At 43.6% G+C, this 21,419-nt stretch overlaps 1 protein-coding gene across 1 annotated transcript in view; it reads right to left on the bottom strand.

Annotated features, from left to right (window-relative positions):
• Gdi2 (GDP dissociation inhibitor 2) overlaps positions 1 to 6,357 on the bottom strand; it is a 40,174-nt gene extending 33,817 nt beyond the window's left edge. Inside the window, exon 1 of the mRNA XM_040755548.1 lies at positions 6,336 to 6,357. The gene's annotated coding sequence lies outside the window, so the exon portion shown is untranslated. The remainder of the gene's footprint in view (positions 1 to 6,335) is intronic.
• Positions 6,358 to 21,419: the final 15,062 nt, after the last annotated feature.

The raw sequence follows: 21,419 nt of genomic DNA, 5'->3' as shown, positions 1-21,419 counted from the left end.
ATTGTCTGAAACAGTACTACATTGTGCTATATATGTTTTCCTTTGGGCATAGCTGGAGACCACCTGTATCTGCTCAATCAATCCTTCCTAGGAGACTGGAAGTTTGTATTCCATTAAATTGTCTAACTCATGATGGTTGAGCCAACTGATAATAGGATAAATGGCAGCAAATTTGGAAGAATCCACAAGATAGGATCTTTGAAATGATGTCACAAATGCCTTAAATAAGTGTCTTCAGGACTTATTTTGTGTTGCTTATTGTTCCAAAGAGTCAACAGAAACCACAAACAATGTATCACATTCAAACCTGAAGAATGATACAACTTGAATGGGGGTAGGATCCCAGGCTAGCCCTGCAGTTTCTGAGAGTGGAGGATAAATGTGATGGTGCTGGTCTCTGACATGGCGCATGCAGATCACCTTCTGCTGTAAAAAGGTTACTGTGGTGTATGTAAACTGTAAGGCCAGATTCAGTTTGGAAGCAGATGTTGAGTGAAGCATTTTCCTTGCCAGCCGCTTTGGTTTTTCCCCACCAGTTGCCTGGGCTCTGCCACGTTGTAGTCCCCAAATAACACACAAGATGCTGTATTAATTATGAAGCTGTTGGCCTTGCTTGTTTCTTACTGGCTAGCTCTGACTTCAGTATTTAATCCATAATTGTTAATCTAAGTATTTCTCTTACCGGAGAAAAGGGTCCGGACTTCTTACCCCTATGGCAGCTACATGATGGCTCCCTATGTTTCTCCTTCCCAGAATCCTGCTTGACTCCTAGTCCCACCTCTCTTACTTCCCTGTTGGCCAACAGTGCTTTATTCAACAACCAATAAGAGACAGATTTACAGAATGGCCTCTCCCATCAAGCAGAACTTCACCTGCTGAGAGATACAACTAATCAGGTACAAACATGACAACTGACCAGTGAGTGGGTTAAGTCTTGAGCCAAGACGCTTCCTGGTGCTCACCACTTCCTTCCCCCCAGACCCCTTTTTCTTCCACTGTTCCTAGAATCTCCAGTTTTCCTGAAAAGACATGCAAGCCTGTCAATCCAAGGGGCAGGCCTTGAGAAAACCTTGCTTCTGTTTTTGTTTTTTATTTTTGAGACAATGTCTCACTATGTAGCCCTGGCTGGCCTGGAACTGGCTTTGTAGACCAGGCTGACCACAAGTTTACAGAGTTCTACCACCAGATGCCACCAGACCTGGCTAGACCAGGGCTTTTTAAACTTTTCCCACTAGTAGCCAGTCTTTTATTCTGATTTTCTGAGACAGGGTTTCTCTGTGGAAAAGTCCCAGTTGTCCTGAAACAGGCTGACCTCAAACTAAGAGAGACCCACCTGTCTCTGCTTCCTGAGTGCTGAGATTAAAGGTGTGCACCACCATGCTTGTCAAGTAGTTGCCCTTCTTTTAATCTGATAAATTTTTATGCAACTATAGGTATACAAGTATATAAAATAGGTGTAAAACTCATTTATAGATAATTTTATTTTGGAACTATTTCTGGTATACATATAATTTTACCATTTATGGTGGTTTGAACAAAAATGGCCCCCATACATTGATTCATAGGGATTGACATTATTAGGAGGTGTGGTCTTGTTGGAGTGGTTGTGGCCTTGTTGGAGGAAGTGCATGGACTTTGAGGATTCAGAAGCTTAAGCCAGGCCCAGTGGCTCACCTTTCCTGCCTTTGGATCTAGATGTAAGATCTCTTAGTTACTTCTTCATCAACAAGTCTGTCTGCATGCCACCATGATTCCTGCTCTGATGACAAAGGACTAAACCTCTGAACTGTAAGCCAGCTATCAATTAAATGTTTCCCTTTATAAGAGTTGCCATGGTCATAGTGTCCTTTCACAGCAACAAAACACCCAAGACACCATTTATTAAAAGATTAAAACAAATCTGCCTACTAACGACAGTGATGTGCTAGATTTTAATATTACAGTATTTAGAGCATTTTCAACATTTTTTTGGAGTTGATTTGATATTTTTGATTTTATAATAAACATTGCTGAGAGCATTGCCTTCCATAAGTATGTAATATTAAATGGTAGATGTATATCTGGGACTGTTCCAAAGTTGTTGGAAAGTCTGTCCTCATCCCACATTAAAGTCCATGGGATTGGTATGAAACTCAAATCTGCAACTTAGTCCCTAATTTTTTTGGGGGGTGTTTGTTTGTTTAGATTTTTTGAGACAGTGTTTCTCTGTGTAGCCTGTATTGTCCTGGAATTCACACTGCAGACTAGGATGACCTGAAACCCACAAATTCCTACCTGCCACTACCTCAAGAATTCTGAGATCACCACCTGGCTTAGTCCCTAAATTTTCAAATCAAACATTCTAACAATACAATCCAAAGACACACTAATTTGATACTTAATGATGAATGGTGAAAAGGATGTTGAGTCTGTTTTCCACAAAGCATGATTTCTACAACAGCAGCTAACTTTGTGTGCACAGTTAGGACACTGCAGTTTGTAACATACAGTCTGAGCCAAAGTGTTTGGGGCAGTACTCTTTTGGCACAGACCAGGAAGAATGAACATGCTATGTTTTCAAAAGCAAGAATGGCTGGGCATAGTGGTGCACGCTTTAATCCCAGCATGTAGGTGGATTTCTGTGAGTTTGAGACCAACCTTGCCTACTTAGTAAGCTCCTGGACAACCAGGACTACATAGAGACCTTGTCTCCAAAAAAAGGAAAACAAGGCTGCATTGATGCTCCTTAATTCTAGGTGCAAGACTGCCTGAAACACCTCCATTCATCATACTGTGTCTAATTTTAAATTGATTTTGGTCATTTTGTACTCAGGAATTTTTTACTTTTGCCAAATTGTCTACAACTTCTACATCTCATTAGGTAGTCCCACGTGGAGTCACAACCCACAGTTTAAGACACTGGCCTAAATAAATGATTTTCTTATGGCCACTGACTGCTTAGGAACTGGCACTTCCTGCATGTGAGTTGCAAAGCCAATAGAATTGATAAAGCTTTATTATTTCACTCAAGTTTTGCTCTCAAGTATAGTTTGACAGTAGTTACCCAAAGCAAATCTTGGTAAAATGTCTTTCCTCATAGTTATAATAACTGAGATTTTAAAATGTGTACTTTTAATGAATTTTTTTGAATCAGGATCCTGCAACAAAGTCCAGGTTGGCCTGCAGTTGTCTATTTTCCAGCCTCGGCCTTCCAGAGGCTAGAATTACAGGCACGGGAAACTGTCCAGCAGCTGTGACAATTGTGACCTTTATTTTATTTATTTATCTTGTATGTTTCTTCACCCCACAAAAAGGGTTTAAGGAAGTATGATTTTGAACAGCAGTCCTCTCTGGGAGGGGAGAAGATAGCAATTTAAAACTATACACAGTAGTAGGGCTGGGGAAATAGTTCAGTTGGTAAAGTAATTGCCAAGTTTGATCCCCAGAACCCATTTGAAGAGGCCAGGCATGGAGACTCACACTTGTTATCTCAATACTAAAGAGATGACACCAGAGGATTCTATCCCTAGGTTTGGCAAGTCTAGCACACTAGTGAGAGAACTTTTCTCATAAAACAAGGTGAATGCACACACATATACACAGAAAAGTATATTTGAGTAAATAAAACCACATAGAATCTTAAGTTGATATACATGTCCAAGGCCAAATAAATTCTTATAAGATGCAAAATGATGAGATTCTGGCTAGACAGTAGTGGCGCACGTAGTGGCGCACACCTTTAATCCCAGCTCTCAGGAGGCAGAAGCAGGCAGATCTCTGCGAGTTCAAGGCCAGCCTGGTCTACAGAGCAAGTTCCAGGACAGCTACACAGAGAAACCCTGTCTCAAGAAAACAAAAAAGAGATTCTGAACCTGTTTAACAGTGAACATAACTGATCTTTTCTTGGCAAACTAGCTAATGCCTTAAGTAGGCACAGTTTTGAAGGCATCAGAGCTATGACATCTATATTTTTGAACTGACATGTAATAGCCATTTTTAAAGTGAACAATAATAATAATACAGAGAGCTTTATTCATAGTTTGCCACCAGTCTTTGGATATTGTCTTAGTTAGGGGTTCTTTCTTACTTCAAGAGGGAAAAATCAGAGCCCAGTCACAATCAAATCAATGCAAAACCAAATCCCAGTTGCCTAATGGCTGGGATCCACTCAAAATCTTCTGGACTCCTCCAATGTGTGTGTGTTTCTCTTTCGACTCCTCCCTCTGTATCACATAGAGCTTGTCTTCTAGGCTTCAGCTGGCTCCAAACTCCACTGCTGCTGCTATTCCTGGTGGTCATCCCATGGTACTGGCACCTGCAAAACACTAGGGTCTTCTGCTGCAACTGGGCTGCATTTCCAACAATAGTCTCCCATAAGGTCTCTTCATGGTGCCAACTTCTTTGCATGGCCCCTCCTGGGCCTTCAACTGCCACTGAGGTTGCACTTCACCAATGGGCTTTCCTGGCCTCTCACAGTGTCAAGCCTTAGGTGCTGCCCATGTCAAAACCAATACCATCACGGTGACTCTTACACATTACCAAGTCCAGCTACCAGCACGAGGTACAACCTTGGCCATCTCTGGAACACAGCTTCTCTGAGCTCTCAGGAAGCACTTCCCAGATTTCACCTTCGTGATACCGGTCTCTTCTTTTTTTTATTTTTATTTTTTTATTTTTTTACGAGACAGGGTTTCTCTGTATTTTTTCGGAGGCTATCGGTCCAGCCTGGCCTCGAACGCACAAAGATCCGCCTGCCTCTGCCTCCCGAGTGCTGGGATTAAAGGCGTGCACCACCACCGCCTGGCGATACTGGTCTCTTCTTAATCACCATCAATTTCTTAGCTGCAGCCAACCAGCATCAAGTATACCAGCAAAGCAGTTTTGCTTTAGTAGTTCTGGTATCTTGTCAATCACAGCTGATTGTTCAGCCCCACCTCACCAGAACCACAGAATATTAATTCAAAATAACAAATGGCTGCAACACAGTCTTTAAACTTCCCTCTGAAACTTCACAAGTCAAAACTCCGTGCTCTGTACTGCTCTCAACAGTTTTTTAAGACAGGGTTTCTCTGTGTAGCCAACTCTGTAGACCAGGTTGACCTTGAACTAACAGAGATCTACCTGCCTTTGCCTCAGGAATGCTGAGATTAAAGGAGTGCACCACCACCACCAAGCCCGCTCTCAACATTATCTTCCAAGCTCCAAAGAACATCCCACTGAGCTCCTAACACCCAATGACTCTTCTAGCCCCAAGTCCCAAAGTTCTTCCACAAGCCTCCCCAAAACGTAGTCAGGTCTGTCACAATACCCCACTATGCTGGTACCAACTTGTCTTAGGGTTTCTATTGCTATGACAAAGCACTATGAGCAAAGAGAAAGTTAGGGAGGAAAGGGTTTATTTGGCTTACACGTCCACACTGCTGTTTATCACTGAAGGAAGTCAGGACAGGATCTCAAACAGGGCAGGAGCCTAGAGGCAGGAGCTGAAGTAGAGGCTATGGAGGGGTACCACTTACTGACTTGCTCAGCCTGCTTTCTCATAAAATGCAGGACTACCAGCTCAGGTACCACTTACCATGGCATGGACCCTCCCCCATTGATCACTGAGAAATACCTTACAGCTGAATCTCATGGGGGCATTTCCTCAACTGAGACTCCTTCCTCCCTGATGACTATAGCTTGTGTCAAGTTGATACAAAATCAGCCAGTACAGATACTAAAGAGGCTTTTAAGTGTATCAGCTGAATTATAGCATGTTGTTTTGAATGAACATGTTACAGTTATCAAGAGGCATAAAGGCACTGGGACACCAGAACTGGATTTAAGGCTAGCAAGAACCCTTTACACTGAAGTTTAATATTGGCAGTACAGGTCTGATAGCCCTGTAGGAAGGACAAGAAGCAAAACCAAACACCTGAACTGAGCAAACCTTTCCAGACTGAGCCCAACCACAACTCTGCAGCCATTCTTGGTTCTTGCATCACTGCCTATCCCAATTGATAAACAGCTAGTTAAGCAACAAAAACTACCCATGGTAAAGAGACTTTAAAGCCACTAATTGGTTCAGTGAGTTACAAGGCCACATCTGTTCTTGGTTCCTGCTAGAGTGAAACCTGAGTAAGAGGAAGTAGGTTGGCTGGTAGTGAATGGTAGAAAGTACATCAATCTTAAACATGTTTTAAATCTTGACACACTACAGCACATTGGAGTCTTTCTCAGTACTGTTTGCTGATCTGTTTTTCCTAAACTTCTATCCTCACTCTACAAAGAAAGAACATGAATAAACCTTAATCCAGGCCAGTTTCCAACTTTGGGCCACTGCAATGATTCTCCAATGGCTTTCCCAACAGTCTTACCTCCTATAGTTTATCCATTGTCTTCTAAAAACCAAATCTGATCATGTCCATGCCTCTGCTGGTAGTATAGCTCACAGGGAATTGCTTCACTAGCCTCTGCTGTTCGTCTCGTACTGGGCCTCTGCTTCTTGATTGGTACAATTCAAATGCATCCGTTTTTCAAGACCTAGAATTTGGCCTTTAACCACCTACACTTTTTTACCCTTCTTGGTTCCACAGTGATCAACCTCCACTTCCTCCCCGAGCATTTTCCCACAGCTAGCCCTTCCCACTTCCCCTCAGCCAATATTCTGTCAGTATACTGCTTATTTATTTTATCAGACTGCAAATTATCTTCTTCACTTGTTATTTGCCTGCCAACTAAAATGTCAAAGTCCAAGAAGGTAAGGATATTATCTGCCTTGTCTATAACTATGCTTCCCACATTCTGAAAAGTGCTGAGCACATGAGAAGTCATAAAATACTTGATGAATAAACAGTATACTCGGGCATGCTGCCATGACCAGCTAGGATTAAATGCAACAGAACAAGGTGGTGAGGATATAGCTCATTAGTGAAGTGAGCTCTGCATCCAATCCCTGAAAAAAAGAAAGAAAGAAAAGGAAAAGGAATGGTGGTGTGTGTCTCTAATCCAGCACTCGGGAGGCAAAGGGCAGGGGATTCTCCATGAGTCAGAGGCCAGCCTAGACTATATATAGTGAGATCCTGTCTCAAAAACAAAAACAAGCCAGGCAGTGGTGGTGCATGCCTGGAATTCTAGCACACAGGAGGCAGAGACAGGTGATCTCTGTGAGTTTGAGGCCAGTCTGGTCTACAGAGCAAGTTCCAGGACAGCCAGGGCTGCACAGAGAAACCCTGTATTGGAAAGAAAAAAAAAAACAAAAACAAAAAAGAAAGAAAAGAAAAGAATCTAATACCAGCTCTTCTGGGTGTTTTGAAATGTAGGTGTTTGGCTTGTTTGTTTTGCTTTCTAAAAAAGGATACTAAAATTACTGTTTCACAAGATCTTGGAGATAAAGATTTATAAAGTATATGTCTGTTTAAAACCTTGCACTGAGGATGTAGTTTAGTGATCCAGCACTTGTGTGCACAAGCATGGGAAAGACCCTGTGCTCAATCTTTAATGTGTGTTTAAGTCTTCTGTGGGTCTTCACTGCTCTTAAGATAAAGTCCCAATGCCTGATCATTTCCTAACGCAGCTTGAACCACCTGCTGTTGAATTACCTATTGAACCAAATCCCTCACCACAACCCTCCTCCACCCCATCTTATTTTCTGACTCAGTTGCTATTTTAGGGTTCAGTCAGGAGGTATTTTAAACACAGGCAATGTGATAAATGGAAATGCTAAAAAAAAGAGTTAGAAGAGTAGAAAGATTTGTTTCCCCAGAAATTTAGAGCTACATGAACCTAGGCTGGAGAAGTGTGAAAAAGATGCTACCTAGCCTCAGCAAACAATGCTGTCTGTGACTGTTGTGCTGCTGAACAGAATACAAAAGCATCCACCTTCATTAGCACCACTACCAGTGAAGCTGACATAGTGACCTTGCCATGGCTGCTGGTGAACCCAGGAGGATTCACTCACTGGCTGCTGTTGCTGCCACTAGTGGAGATTCTAGCAATGTGGAAGAACATGGCAGACACACAAAACACCCACCTCCATCTTCCTCCCCTGCTTTCCACTGGCAAAACCTGGCCAATAGCCAGTTGACAAAGAGCTCAGGGAGATGTAACTTGCTGGTTTTTTATCCCCTGCAATGCAGAGAAAAGCAGAACTGCAGTTGAGAGCCAACAGACAGACTACTGGCACTGCTACACCAAACATTTTTGTATCCCAGACACTCGCCATGCTGTTTCCCTTATGGACATTTGTTCTTCTATCTGAATGAACACCACTCACATACTCGTCTTCCTACTTGGCCATGCTTTCCTCCCGCTTGCTTGAGTTCTCAGTGTCGATGTCACATCTTGTAGGACTCTTTCCTTACCTCTCCCCGCTCCGTGAAATTCCACTATTCTGGAGTCTCAAAATACTCTGTATGATCCTTCTCTTAGTACTCATCACCCTGGTTTGGTTTGGCTTATTGTTTTGCTTTGTTTTTTTAGATAGGGTCTCTCATGTAGCCCAAGTTAGTCTCAGAGTTTCTCTGTAGCTGAGTCTGGACTTGAACTCTTGATCCTCCTCTCTCTACCTGCTGTGACTACAGGTGTGCCACAACTGGTACACCCTGACTTCTAACTGGGCGTTTTCTGCTCTGTATTTGTGGTGGTTTGAAAGAAAATGATCCCCAAAGAGAATGGCTCTAATAGGAGGTGTGGCCGAGTTGGAGGAAGTGTGTCATTGTGTGGGCGGACTATGAGGTCTCTTTTGCTCAAACTTCCCTCAGTGTGACAGTCAGTCATCTTCCTGTTGCCTGCAAAATGTTGGACTCTCGCTCCAGCACCATATCTGCCTGTATACTGCCATGCTTGTGACCCTTCATGATCATAATGGGCCGAACCTCTGAAACTGTAAGCAAACTACCCTCAATTAAATGTTTTCTTTATAAGAGTTACTATGTCATGGTGTCCCTTCACAGCAATAGTAAACCCTAACTAAGACAGTATTGTTTCTTTTTTTTCTTTTGTTTGTTTGTTTTTTTGAGACAGCATTTCTCTGTGGCTTTGGGGGCTGTCCTGGAACTAACTCTTGTAGACCATGCTGATCTCGAACTCACAGAGATCCACCTGCCTCTGCCTCCCGAATGCTGGGATTAAAGTCATGCGCCACCACCCGGCGACAGTATTGTTTCTATGTTGTGTACCTTTCAAGAGTAGAATGCTGCATTGTTCATTATTGAAAAGGGAAAATAAAAACCAAACATGCAGAAAGACTTGAAGTTGGGACATAGAAAACTTGCTGGGGCAGCAGCTCAATAGTAGGTGTTCCCCTCAGGTGCTCAAGGCTCTAGATTGAACCCCATGATGGAGGCAAAGGAGGAGGAATCAGAAAACTAAGTTCAGCTCCTCTCCACACATCTTAGCTTCTCTGTGGTTGACTTTGCCTGCTTCTCTTGCATGTGTGATGAGGATCAGGAATTCCTACCAATTGAATTTACACTATCACTACCTAGTGATGCATTAGATAAATAAGATCATTCTTTACTGTGGGGCTGCTGTGCATTATAGGATGTTTAGCAATATTCTGGACTTACAGATACTGGATGTCTGGACCAGCCACCCCTCTAACCCCAATGACTTTTAACAAAGTATCTACAGATGCTTGTCATGGTAGCACATGACTTTAATCCCAAGTACTCTAGAGGCAGAGACAGGTAGATCTCTGAGTTTAAGGCCAACTTGATCTACAAAGAAGAGTTCTAGGACAGCCAGGGCCATTACACAGAAAAACCATGTCTCAAAAAACAAAAACAAAACAAAATGTTTACAAATACTGCCAGTGTCCCAATAGGCAAAATTCACCTTGGTTGAGACTCACTGAACTAGACTATCTAGAGTTTCAAATTCCTTATCAGTTTTCCAGAAGAGTAATTTGATTGCCCACTTTGACCAACTGTCAAAGGGGGTAGGATCACATGGCAGAGATATGGCTACCAGCAGTCCATGCCTGTGGAAGGATAAGACAGATCCCCAAAGAGAGGGGTGGCTGATGTTCCAGTATGTGTCGGTTGCATTTCCTTAATCACAGACATTAGGTTTTCAAGCCCAACTTTGTGTGCCCTGACTTGGGTAATTTAGGGGAAATTTCCAGAGATATATTTAAGCTATCTTTATATCTTTTTTTTTTAATTAGAAGCTGGGGTCAGGCTTTGGTGGCACGTGCCTTTAATCCCAGCACTCGGGAAGGCAGAGGCAGGTGAATCTCTGTGAGTTTGAGGCCAGCCCGGTCTATAAAGAGAGTTCCAGGACAGCCTCCAAAACAATACAGAGAAACCTTGTCTCGAAAAACCAAAAAAAAAAAAAAAAAAAAAAAAAAAAAGAAGCTGGGGAAGCTCAGTGGTAAAGCATTTGCCTGGTATGTTGATTTTAATTCCTAGCACCTCAAAAAAAATGAAAACATAAAAGGACCCCAAATCTTGATTATAATGGTTTTATATAAAATATCTGAGTTTTAATTTTATTTCTGTATTTTTTTTTCTTTTTTAGGTTTTTTGAGACAGGGTTTCTCTGTGTAGCTTTGGAGTCTGTTCTGGCACTTGCTCTGTGGAACAGGCTGGCCTTGAACTCAGTGAACTGCCGGTCTCTGCCTCCCGAGTGTTGGTATTAAAGGTGTGTGCCATCACTGGCCAGCTTCTGCTGCATTTATTGATTTTGACTCCTCTTTGTCAGGTGCTGGGATGTGCTTTAGTGATCCAGCATAATTGGATTATGTAAAAACAGATCCTGGCCCGGCAGTGGTGGTGGTGCAAGCCTTTAATCCCAGCACTTGGGAGGCAGAGGCAGGCGGATCTCTGTGTGTTCAAGACCAGCCTGGTCTACAAGAGCTAGTTCCAGGACATCCTCCAAAGCCACAGAGAAACCCTGTCTCAAACCCTCCCCCAAGGAAAAAAAAAGATCCTGCAGGGTCTTCTTGTTTATGGGAGAGGAAACCCATAGCTAAGAAAGTTTAAATAACTACTGCCATCAGCTGTCTTCCCTCAGTAAATTATATTTAAGTTGTTCTTAATGTATGGTTTGGGGAGGCTTGACTTAATGCTACTTTTTTAAAAAAACTTTTATTTTTTTATTTTAATTTTTAAATTTAAATTTGCATTAGAAACAAGGTTGCTTCACATATCAATCCCAGGTCCCTCTCCCTTTCCTTCCCCTCCTTCCACACACTCCCACCAACCCCTCCAATATCCCCTCATTTCCCCAGGGAGGGTGAGGCCCTCCATGGGGGTGTCCATAGTCTGTCATTTCATACAGGGCAGGGCCTAGACCTTCCTCTGGGAGTCCAGGGTGAGAGTGCATCTCTCATTGTTGGATGGGCACCCAAAGTTCATTTGTATACCTGGGATAAACATTGATCTACTACCCAAGGCCCAATAGATTACCTAGGCCTCCTCACCGACACCCACGTTCAGAGGGTCTTAATCAGTCACATGCTGGAATCCCAGCCATCAGTCTGGGATTCAAGAGCCAACCCTTGTCAGGTCAGCTGTTTCTGGGGGTTAAACCAGCCCAGTCTTAACCCCTTTGCTCATCAGTCCTCCCTCTCTGTGACTGGATTTCCTGAGTTCAGCTCAGTGTTTAGCTATGGGAGTCTGCCTCTGCTTCCATCAGCCACTGAATGAAGGTTCTGTTTCCCAAACTCTCTGGTCATGGGATTGTAGGCTAGCACTCCCCAGATCTATGTCTAAAATCCATATATGAGAGAGTACATGCCATGTTTGTCTTTTTGTGACTGGGTTACCTCACTCAGGATGGTTTCTTCTAGTGCTATCCATTTGCCTGCAAATTTCGGGATTCCATTGTTTTTTTTTCTGCTGAATAGTACTCCATTGTGTAAATGTACCACATTTTCTCTATCCACTCTTCGGTTGAGGGGCATCTAGGTTGTTTCCAAGTTCTGGCTATTACAAATAATGCTGCTATGAAAATAGTGGAAAAGATGTCCTTGTTGTATGAATGGGCATCTTTTGGATATATGCCTAAGAGTGGAGTTGCTGGGTCTTGTGGTAGGTTTATTCCCATTTTTCTGAGGAATCTCCATACTGATTTCCAAAGTGCCTGAACCAGTTGGCACTCCCACCTGCAATGGAGGAGTGTTCCCCTTTCACCACAACCTCTCCAGCATAAATTGTCGTTGGTGTTTTTTATTTTAGCCATTCTGGCAGGAGTAAGATGGTATCTCAAAACAACCTTACTCAACAAAGCAACATCTGGAGGCATCACCTTCCCCTACCTCAAGCTCTATCATAGAGCTGTAGTCCTGAAAACAGTTTGGTAGTGGCACAAAAATAGACAGGTAGACCAATGGATTCAAATTGAACACCCTGACATTAACCCATACATGTATGAACATCTGATCTTCGACAAAGAAGCTAAAAATACAGTGGAAAAAAAGAAAGCATATTTAACAAATGGTGATGGCATAACTGGATGCTCGCATGTAGAAGAATGCAGATAGATCTATGTCTATCGCCATGTATAAAACTTAAGTCCAAATGGATCAAAGGCCTCAACATAAATCCAGCCACACTGAACCTGTTAAAAGAGAAAGTGGGTGGTACCCTAGAACGAATTGGTGCAGGAGACAGCTTCCTGAACATAACACCAGTAGCACAGACAGTAAGGTCAAAAGTTTTTTAACTTTTAAAATACTTCAAAAAGTAATAAGGAATTTTAGAAAATTAAAATTCATATTAGTATAAATGCTATTTTTGTTTGTTTGTTTGTTGAGAACTACGTCTCTCTACGTAGTTCTGGAATTCCATATGTAGATCAGGCTGGCCTCAAATTCAGAGATCTTCCTGCCTCTGTCTCTCCAATGCTGGCATAAAAGGCATATGCCACTGTCACTGCTCTAGAGGCCAGTGGAACATGGGAGAATGGAGCCTAGAAGTGAGGTGAACTAAAGTCTCGTACAGTAGCCAACTTTATTCAGAGCATCAGACAATTTATACTCTGAGGGTTAAGAGGAGTCACATTGGTAAAGTGTATAATCGCAAGGGCAAGCCGAGCATGGCAGACAAGCTGTTCTGTTACGGAATATTATTTTAAGGTGTGTTACATTTCTTCCTACTGCTTTTGTTTACAATACAAAAACATGTTCCATTTGTTTGATTAAATTAAATTAACCTGTGGTCTGGAGGCTGTTCTCAGCAACTAGCTGACAGGAAGTGGTAAGGAGGAACCAGGTGTAGAGAGTGTTCTTAAGTGGGAGCTGGGAGAAACGTCTCGTGTGTTTTCAGTATCAAGCAGAATTTCACCCCAACCTTTGAATCCTGAGTTCTGTAGAGGAATTGAGATCTAGATAAAGTTTCCCTCAGTGGCTTGGAGAGAGCTGGTGCATGAGGAACAGAATTCCTACTGGCTGTGGCCCTTGCTTTGGGGGCAGCCACTGAATTGGGTGAAAAACAACATTTTTCCATGAAGGCATATAAACAAATGACAATAACCAGTAATAAAGACTAATCTGAAATAAACTCACTCCTATCTGCTACACCTAGGAGGGGAATGAAAGCATAATTTAAGAACAATTCCATGTTTTTGAAGAAACGAAGGTCATAAGACTCTTACCTTGATTTCTTGGAGTTTTCTCTCAAGCACTCAGAAGTATCCTGGAATGACTCCGTTCTTGGATTGTGTCCCAACATACCATCATGACCGGCTTCATCAAATGTTCTTACATGTTCTAAAAAGAAAGGCTAAAACATAGTATGGCAAAAGATGGACTTAAGGACAGGATTTGATGTAGTTCAGACTGGTCCTGAACTTGAACTTCTGACTTTTCTGTCTCTACCCCCACCCCCAGAACTGATTATAGACATGCACCACCATGTCTCATTTATGTGGTGCGGAGGATCGAACCCAGGGCCTCTTGCATGTCAGATGAGCACTCTACCACTGAGCTACATCCCATCTGTACTTGAGATGTAAAGGGCATGTAAAATGAAGAGTATTTCAGGGTTTTGTCAAGTCCTTGTATTTGTTTTAAGGGGGAATGGAGACATGAGCTTCTAAAAGGCCCGCCCTCTGGACACACTATGGAGACTAACTGCAGATAAGCATGAACTGACCAGAGAGTTCTGGGAAGGTGACAGTTTGCATCACTACCAGGGCGTAGTTGTGTGGGTGTACGGAAAGTCATCTGGACTCACAAGACACAATGAAAAGTGGGTGGATCCATTGGTTTGAGTTTGAGTGTAAAATCCATAGTTGTCAAAAGTGTCTGACTTTTTTGGTCGAAACAATTCAGTGACTGGCCAGGAGTGCTCTCAGGGGTGTCATTCTGTCACTTAGGGGAGGGTGTGGCAGGCCAGCTGGGAGACAGAGTATTCTGATTGTGCTTTGAAGGCTGCAATTTAGGTCAGGAGAATTCTTCAATTTCCAGTTCTATCACTTTAAGGAAACTATTGACACGGAAAAGCTGTCCTTGGGTTTTATCTGTGCGAGGGCAGCTAGACTGACAGGCGTGGCCTGACTAGCTGGTGCGCTTCCGTGTCTTATTGGTTGGCACAGTATGAAGGCCACCAAGACAGAAGTTAAATATGTGCATTAAAGTTTCTGCTCTCAGCAGTGTGGTGGTGCATGCCTATAGTCCTAGCATTGGGAAGTTCAGGCAGGAGGATGACCTTGAATGTTAGGTCAGCCTAGGCTACCTAGGGTATGCAGGCTTTATCTTAAAAACAAAAACAAGAATGTACTTCCATGCAATAGCTTTTGTTTGAGTGTTTTTGGTGCTGGGGCACAAGTATGCTGACCAAAAGTCACTTGGCTACACATAGGACCCTCAATTCTCTCCTTTTGGGTCAATCTTCACTTCTCACCTGAAGTTTAAGGGGCAGTAACTGGAAGGAGAAATGTCCCATGGGCCCAAAGGTCACTATTTGTCTTGGTTTATTTTATAAAAAAGAAGGCCAGGTGGCAGCAGCACACGCCTTTAATCCCAGCACTCGGGAAGCAGAGGCAGGCAGATCTATGAGACTTTGAGGCCAGCCTGGTCTACAGAGAGTTCCAGGACAGGCTTCAATGCTATAGAGATACCCTGTCTCAAAAACCAAAACAAAACTAAAAAAGATGGAAATTGCATATGTTTTTGGTTCTTTTTTTTTTTAAGTTGTATATATCCATTGTACATGGTACAGTAAATTTTTAATTTGTTGTTTAGGCAGGTGTCTCTGTGTAGCCCTGACTAACCTAGAATTTTCTATATAGCCAGGCTGGGTTCAAACTCACAGAGATCCACCTGCCTCTGCCTCCTGAGTGCTGAGGCTAAAGGCTTGTGCCACCACACCCAGCTTGATACAGTAGTATAAGGACATTTTCATACACACCTCTGTAGTCTCCTCTTCTCCTCCCGCTGCCATCAGTCCCTATGCTTCCCTAGAAAGTTTCACTTAGGTCTTAGGTCTTTTTCCCATGGGCCCTGTCAACTGTGCTGTCTTTGGTCTTCCTAGCCTGCTGTCATGAGAAGGCATTGTTTGGAAGATGAATAGCAAACCTTCCTCTTGCTTGTTGTGTCATTTGTGTCATCAGCTGCCTGACTCTCCGGTTGATACAACTCTTGCCCAGTTCATCAAGTGGTGGGTTTCTCATGACTCTCATTCCAATTGTTTTGCACACTCTGATGCTAACAGATCTGATCAGTATATGGGTAAAAGAGCCCCAGGATGTGCTTTGAGAGGCTCGCCTTCCTCTAGAGAAGTCAGGCCTTCATTCAACTCAGTATCCCAGTGCTACCTGGGAACACTGTAGTGAAGAGCAGAATCTTGCCTCACCAGTTTGGTTTGCATATTTGGGTCACTGGCATTTGTTGTTCTGTAGGAAGTGCCTGGGATCCCATGCTGTAGGAGGGCTTTCTCATCCTATGTGTGATGTGTGAAACTGCCCTGGGTACTGAAGCTTAGCCGGCTTGACCAGAGAGGTCTTCTATGACTTAAACCCCAGCATTTCCACAGTGCTAAACAGTTTACATTGTGAATTTAGCCTTTAGGCATCAATATCACATATTTTTATTACATGTGCACATGTGTGTGCAAGTGGTGTGTGTGTCTGACACATGTAGACATGAGAAGACTAGAAAGACATCTTAGGTATTATCCACAAAAACCCCCACCTAATTCTTTTCGCACATGGTCTCTCATTAGCCTGAAACTTGCTGATTTAGTTCCTTTGGCAGGCCAGGAGTCACCAGGAATCCCCATCTCTGCCTCACCAGTGCTGGGGTTACAAGTGCATGCCATGACCCAGGACATTTTTACCTGAGTTCTGGCGATAGAGCTCAGGTCCTCATGCTTACAAGGCAAGCACTTTATCGACTGAGCTATTTCTCCAGCCCCCTTTTGCTTTGTTTTTGCTTTTAAAATTATACATGGTATTTTGTAAGTCAGACAACCCTTAAGACAATGTGAGAGGAAAGGTATGTTCAGGGACACAGTGCATCAGGTAGCAAAGCACATTGTCAAGAGCAGATCACCGTTGCGTCAGAGGAAACATGAGGGCACTGGGGAGACCACCTGAGTAGACCTCAGGCCATAACCATACCATAGCACCTGGCCCCACATCTGCTAGATAGGCCTCAGGGCCCAAAGGTTCCACAGCCTCCCCAAACACCACCACCATCTGGAGACCAAGTGTTGAAACATGCGAGTCTGAGGTGGGGACCATTTTATGTTCAAATTATTACAAACACAAAGAGAGAAATGTGTTTATTCCTTATAGTGAAGTCTCTAGTCCCTCTCCTTGCTATTAATTTCATGGTTTCTTGCCTCATTTCAGAAATATACTATACATACACTAGCAAAGTTTATGTGTACATATGTATGTATATATGTGTGTAAATAAAAGAAAAGAAAAAAAAGATTTGTGTTGTTTGTGTGACAGGCACCCACTGTGTAGCCCTCACTGATGATAGAGAGAGAGAGGCTCAGAAAGAAGGGCTGCATACCCACTTCAGTAGCAGAGTCCTTGCCTAGCACAAGACCCCAAGCTCAATCCCCACCAGAGAGAACACATGCTGGATGTACACCACCCAGATCTCCCTCTGTTAGTAAGAAACTTTTAGCTAAATGCTCACAGATACACAGCATTTGCCCAAGGCCACGTCCTTCCCAGAGCTGTGTCTGGTGATTGATAGCCACAGAGCACAGAGCCGATGTTCTTTCCCCCACGGCTCAGGACTCTTGTAAAGCTCCCATGGGGCTAGCCAGGCTAATACTGGTACTCTCTGTTTTAATTAAAGTTACTAATGCTGTGATGAAATGCCATGACCAAAAGCAACTTGAGGAGAAAAGCCTTTATTTGTCTTAAATATCCTGAATCAGTCCACTGAGGGAAACGGAGACAGGAACTCAAACCAAGTGGGAACCTGGAGGCAGAAGCCGATGCAGAGGCCATGGAGCAGTGCCAAATACTGAGGACCACCAGCCCAGTGGAGGTAGTGTCACCCACATCAGACACTGATTGAGAAAATGCCTTACCGGATTGCCTACAGCCTGATCTTATGAAGGCAATTTCCCAACTGAGGTTCCCCCATCTCAGACTCCAGATGGTGTCAAGACTAGCCAGCAGGTAGGCATGGTGGCGCACGCCTTTAGTCCCAGCACTCAGGAGGCAAGGGCAGGTAGCTCTCTATGAGTTTCAGGCCAGCCTGGTTTACAGAGTTCTAAGACAGCCAGGGCTACACAAAGAATTCCTATCTCAGGAAAAACAACAACAATAATAAAAACTAGCCTGCAAAGTTGCTTCCCAATAACTATGCTTCTGTTTTGTTTTGTTTTTTGGTTTTTGTTTTTGAGACAGGGTTTCTCTGTATTGTTTTGGAGGCTGTCCTGGAACTCACTCTGTAGATCAGGCTGGCCTGGAACTCCTAGAGATCCGCCTGCCTCTGCCTCCCGAGTGCTGGGATTAAAGGCGTGTGCCACCAACACCTGGCCAATAGCTATTCTTATCCTCAGGCAGGCCCCATTGACTTCTGTAACCAAGACAATGTGGCACAGACAGCCTCAAGAGCTGAGTCAGAGCTGTCTTCTCCTTAAAGTCATGGCCTCCATCACCAGAGAAACCAGACTTTACTCTGTCTCTATGCCCAGGGCATTATGCTAAGAAGGGCTCTGATTGGCCTAGTTTGGCCAATGACCTGGCTCCAAATCATGGAGTAACCAGTGTTCATACCATCCAGTGGCCATTTGTTTGAAAGCAGGAGGGATTACAACGGATGAACATGAAGCAGGAGAGAGTGCAGAGATACAGGGTGCCTGGGACTTTCTTTCTTCCTTCCTTTCTTTTTTTTTCGAGGCAGGATTTCTCTGTGGCTTTGGAGGCTGTCCTGGAACTAGCTCTTGCAGATCAGGCTGGTCTCAAACTCACAGAGATCTACCTGCCTCTGCCTCCCAAGTGCTGGCATTAAAGGCGTGCGCCACCAAAGCCTGGCTTTGACACCCCTTTCTCTTTTTTTATTTTTTTTAAATTTAATTTAAATTAGAAACAAGTTTGCTTCACATGTCAATCCTAGCTCCCTCTCCCTCCCCTCCTCTCTCGCCCCCCTTCAACCCTCTCCCAACCCCTTCTCCAATCTCCACTCCACTCTGCAAGGAGGGTGAGGCCCTTGTTGGGGGATCTGGAAAGTCTGTCATATGATCTAGGGTAGGGCTAGGTCCTCCCCCATGTGTCCAGGTGGAGACAGCTTCCCTCCACGTGGAATGGGCTCCCAAAGTCCATCTGGATGACAGATCAAGAGTTAAGGTCATTCTCAGTTACAAGAGTTTGAGCTCACCTTTGGGATATGAGACTCTGCATCAAAAACCAAACTAAAGCAGCAACAAAAATCTAACCCAACCTCCCAGTTCAGACTGAGGCAAATAAAAAACTGTAACATTATAAGACTCATATATGCCAGGTGGTGGTGGTGCATGCTTTTAACCCCAGCACTTGGGAGACAGAGACAGGTAGATCTCTGTGAGTTCCAGGCCAGCCTGGTCTACAAGGACAGCCAGAGTGTTACACAGAGAAATCCTTTCCCAAAACACTTAAATAAATAAATAAATAAATAAAATTCATATCAGCTGGGCAGGGAATGGTAGAACAGGCCTTCAATCCCCAACACTTGGGAGACAGAGGCAAGTAGATCTTTATTGGTTAGAAACCAGGCAGGTCTATATAGCAAGTTCTAGGCCAGCCAAGTCTACACATTGAGATCCTGTCTCAAAAACAAAAATGTAAGAATCAAATCAAATTCACAATGCCAAAAGACTATCAAAGAAGATCTAGATATTGCTTCCTCCCTTCCCTGATCAGTGTCAGGTCAGAAAGCCATGTACGTGTGGGCAGGGAAGATACCTTCTGAGCTTCTGGTCACTGTCCACTGCCTTCATTGTCTTGCTGTCCTGTGTCATGAGCCAGGACCAAGGGCTTGCCCCACAGAAAGCAAGCAAATTTGGAATCAAGTCTCCAAGGTGGTCAGTGGATTAGCAGGTGCTCAGCTGGGTGAATAGCATTGTCATGGCTGGGTTTAACTGGAAGTCCAGGCGCCAACAGCACAGGGTACAGAGAGAGTGAAAGACCCTTCAGTCTTTCTCTCAGGACTCTTGCCCCAAAGATCACCAGAGAGCCAAAGTTTGTTGCAAGAGGATTTTTATTAAGCTGGCGTACCAGGGTTCAGCAGCCTTGGGAAGGAGTGAACTCTGAGCAGAAATTACAACGAGTTTTTAAAGCCTAAAACTGCAAACGGGGTGGTGGAAGTACAAGGGGTGTTTGGTAATCGGTGCCAGACCTTCATGCAAACACTAACGCTTATGGCTGACTGGCTCATTATCTGTCTTAGGCAATGTCTGTGCCCTGGCTGAACTTTGTGACCTGCCTGGAACCTTGAGCTCTGGGGAATGTTTTCAAGTCCTTGAGGACTGAGGTCTGAGAAATATTTCCAAGTCCTTGAGGACCACCAGGGGAAGATGCTTATCTTTAAGTCTGAGGACAGGACAACTTAGAATTTTTTAAACTATTGGGGGGCTAACTGTTGGGGCTCTTCATTCCCCTCTTCTTCTAGTTACTAATTTCAATCCTGAAATTTATGTCTAACACTCAGTCGAACCAAAGCATCATACTGCTGTCTAGGCATCAAAACTTGAACTGCACTCACTCTCTTTCTTACAAAAGCAAGTAAGTGATTAAGAATGCAAGGTCCAAAGGTGAGCAAAAGGAGTAGATAAGCAAGGGGCCCATCAGGGTGGACAATAGTGTGGTGAACCACGGTGACTTTTTCTGAGGATAGAGCTAACTACATCCTCTCCAGTTTACCTTGCTCTTACATCCCCCTTTTTCTTATAGGCAACCCACTCTTGGGTTACTAGTGGACAGTTTAAAAGACTCTGGGGGAAGTTTGGGGTACAAGGTCTACTGTCATCACTATGTAAGGGTGTTTTCTTTTGACTTAGCATCTCAACCAGGGAAAAGGGACGACGTATTCCTGCTGACTTTTGGGGTGTTGTTGTCAGGGGCCAAAGCAGGCTGAAATGCTAGTCAAAAGCAAAAGGGGGATTTAGGCAAGGGGGTCTTCATCAGAAGCAGCTGGCTCAAAGACTCTGTTGAAGATATGGGGAGTGTTCACATTGGCTGGACTGGTCCACATCAGCAGCAAGCCCAGGGCTCACAGTCTTTTGGAGTAGGCTGTAGTCAGCAACTGATGTTTGCCAGAAGTGTAAACCCGTTGAGACATGTTTAAACTAGGAACAGAAGTTAAAACTTATGTGCTCAATCAGAACTCTTACTCCCATAGTTTTAGTGATCAGGAAGGGCAGGAGTCCCAAGACCAGGAGAGAAAATCCCATCCTCAGGAGCAAACAGGTGGGAAACTTATCTGGAGTCCTTTTGACCTGTGAGAAGTGGATCCAAGCTTTATGACTTTTTGATCCTCTGAAGCTTATATAAACTTTATTTTACAAGAGGGCATAATGCTGGGCAATGGTGGCTCACACCTTTAATCCCAGCACTCGGGAGGCAGAGGCAGGCAGATCTCTGTGTGTTCGAGACCAGCCTGATCTACAAGAGCTAGTTCCAGGACAGCCTCCAAAGCCACAGAGAAACCCTGTCTTGGAAAAAAAAAGAGGGCATAAGAGTTTTAGATATATTAGCATTACAAATCTGTATTGAAATCCACATTGCAGAAAAAGCAGACATTGGGTATCCGTAATAGACTCATACCTTTAAGTCTCAACAAAACCTACAGTTTTGTACATTTTTCTTCTGTCCAGAGAGGGCTAGGTATAGATTGGACAGAGATACCTATGGCCTGATTAAAAGCCCTTTAGGTTTATACTTAGATGACAACCAAAATAAATCCAAATTCTTGAGCTTGTGACTGAACAGAGGTAGTCACTGCTCTATCAGCTTATCAGAACCTTATTAAAGGTCAAGCTCTGAACGTTTGTATCATAGAAGGGAAA

The sequence above is a fragment of the Mesocricetus auratus genome, unplaced genomic scaffold, assembly GCF_017639785.1.
Source record: "Mesocricetus auratus isolate SY011 unplaced genomic scaffold, BCM_Maur_2.0 Super-Scaffold_100013, whole genome shotgun sequence".
In the NCBI taxonomy this organism is placed as follows: domain Eukaryota; kingdom Metazoa; phylum Chordata; class Mammalia; order Rodentia; family Cricetidae; genus Mesocricetus; species Mesocricetus auratus.
Note: the sequence above shows the minus strand (reverse complement) of the source record. Positions and strands in the feature narration are given on the sequence as shown.